General features: G+C 45.9%; 1 pseudogene; it reads left to right on the plus strand.

Moving 5' to 3' along the window:
- The first annotated feature begins 1,298 nt into the window (after positions 1-1,298).
- LOC104994301 lies at positions 1,299-1,664 on the plus strand (annotated as a pseudogene).
- Positions 1,665-1,870: the final 206 nt, after the last annotated feature.

A 1,870-nucleotide genomic window follows, 5' to 3' on the forward strand; every position in this document is an offset into this window, starting at 1 on the left:
TTACATGATCAATAATGTAAACACTAAATATAGATTAACTATAAATTGTGGAAAACTATATTGTGAGAATGAGGGGAGGACAATAGGGTTTAGAGTGGAGTAAGAGAGCTAATTCCTCAGAATTAGAAATAAATATTGCCTAAAATTGATGAATCAGGTAGTAGCAATTATTAGTTTGTGAGGGCTGCCCTCTATTGCTTAAACAATAGAAATTTATTCTCACGGTTCTGCACCTCAGATAAAGGTGTACAAGATCAAGGTGTCACAGGATCGGCTTCTCCTAAGGCCTCTCTCCTTGGCTTGCAGATGGCCACCTTCAGGCATCTTCAGATGGTCTTCCCTCTTCCTGTGTTGGTGTCCTAAGCTCCATTTGTAAGGATACCAGTTATGTTGGATCAGAGCCCACCCCGATGACTTCATTAACTCAGTTACCTCTTTAAAGACGCTCTCTCTAAGGAATTCCCTGTGGCTAATTCCAGTGATTAAGACTCCATGCTTCCACTGCAGGAGACATGGGTTCAATCCCTGGTCTGGGAACTAAGATCCCGCACGCCACATGGTGCTGCCAAAAAGAATAAATAAAAAATTAAAAAACAACAACCACAAAAAATGCAACTCTGATTTGGAAATAAGTAAATAAATAAAAATAAAGACCCTGTCTCTAAACAGAGTCACATTCTGAGGTACTGGGAACTAGGGCTTCAACATATGAATCTGTTGAATTCAGCCTGTAGCAAGCAGTATAAACTCATTATTTGGACGTATAGAGGTGGCACCAGGAGAAATAACCAAACGAGTTGAAAGTGGTTGCCTCTGGAGTGAGACTGGAGGATGGCAAAGGGGAAGGCAAGTGTTATACCTTTTTACCAGATATCAGGTGGGCAGCCAGGCCTTGAGCCCAGCCTGGCTCTAAACCCGGTGTTCTTCCCATCTACCGTAAGGTTAGGAGCTCCTCCAGACCACGGCCGTGCCTCATGCCTCTCCTCGCCGCCCTCAGCAGCTTGCACAGCACTTTACTACATGGGTATGACTTACAACTGTATCACTATAACCGTTAAAGCCACTGGTGACCTAAATGGAAAGGAAATCTTAAAAAAGGGTATATACGTATATGTATAATTGATTCACTGCACTGAACAGCAGAAATTAACACAGCATTGTAAAGCAACTATCCTCCAATAAAATTTTTTTTTAATTAAAAAAGCTGCCATTTGTCAAGTTTCTTTTGTTGTTTGGGAAAAAAAAAGAAGAAACTGGACGCAGCATGGTGAACTGGGTGCCATGGATCAGACTTAGCTATGGAAGGTAGACCATTGGTGATATCCAAACAGAAGACTGCAGTGGTGTGTGGAGTCCCCACCCAGGTGGTTTGCACAGCCTTCAGCAGTCGCATACTGGTGATGGTGAGCGAGTTGGGGAAGATGGGTACCCTGGTCTCCCTGGAACCCAGCAGTGTGACCAGTGACATCGGCAAGCCTGTGCTGACCACTGAAGTCCTCCTCGGGAAGGATGAGCCTCTCATCCATGTCTTCACAACCTGGTGGCATTTGTGTTTCAAGAAGTTGGAAAACAGAGCCATTCTCCTCGCCCTGGCCACAAAGGACAAGAGCATGGAGGTGGTGAAGACCCTGAAGAAGGTGATCCAGACGTGCCAGGTGTGGTGACCCTGGAGCGGCCACCCCTGCTGTCCAGGAGGGCCATGAGGCAACTCAGACACCTCCTCAAGGATTTGAAGGCCCTCCTTTAGAGAAGGAGGAACTCTCTCTGGCTTTGGCCCTTGAAGCTGGAAGAAACACAAACATCTCTGGCTGACCCTGGTTTGGCGGCTGATGTCCCCCCTGGAGGGAGGACGGGAAACATGTCCTGAGAA

Source organism: Bison bison, unplaced genomic scaffold (assembly GCF_000754665.1).
Source record: "Bison bison bison isolate TAMUID 2011002044 unplaced genomic scaffold, Bison_UMD1.0 scf7180017864256, whole genome shotgun sequence".
Taxonomy (NCBI): Eukaryota; Metazoa; Chordata; class Mammalia; order Artiodactyla; family Bovidae; genus Bison; species Bison bison.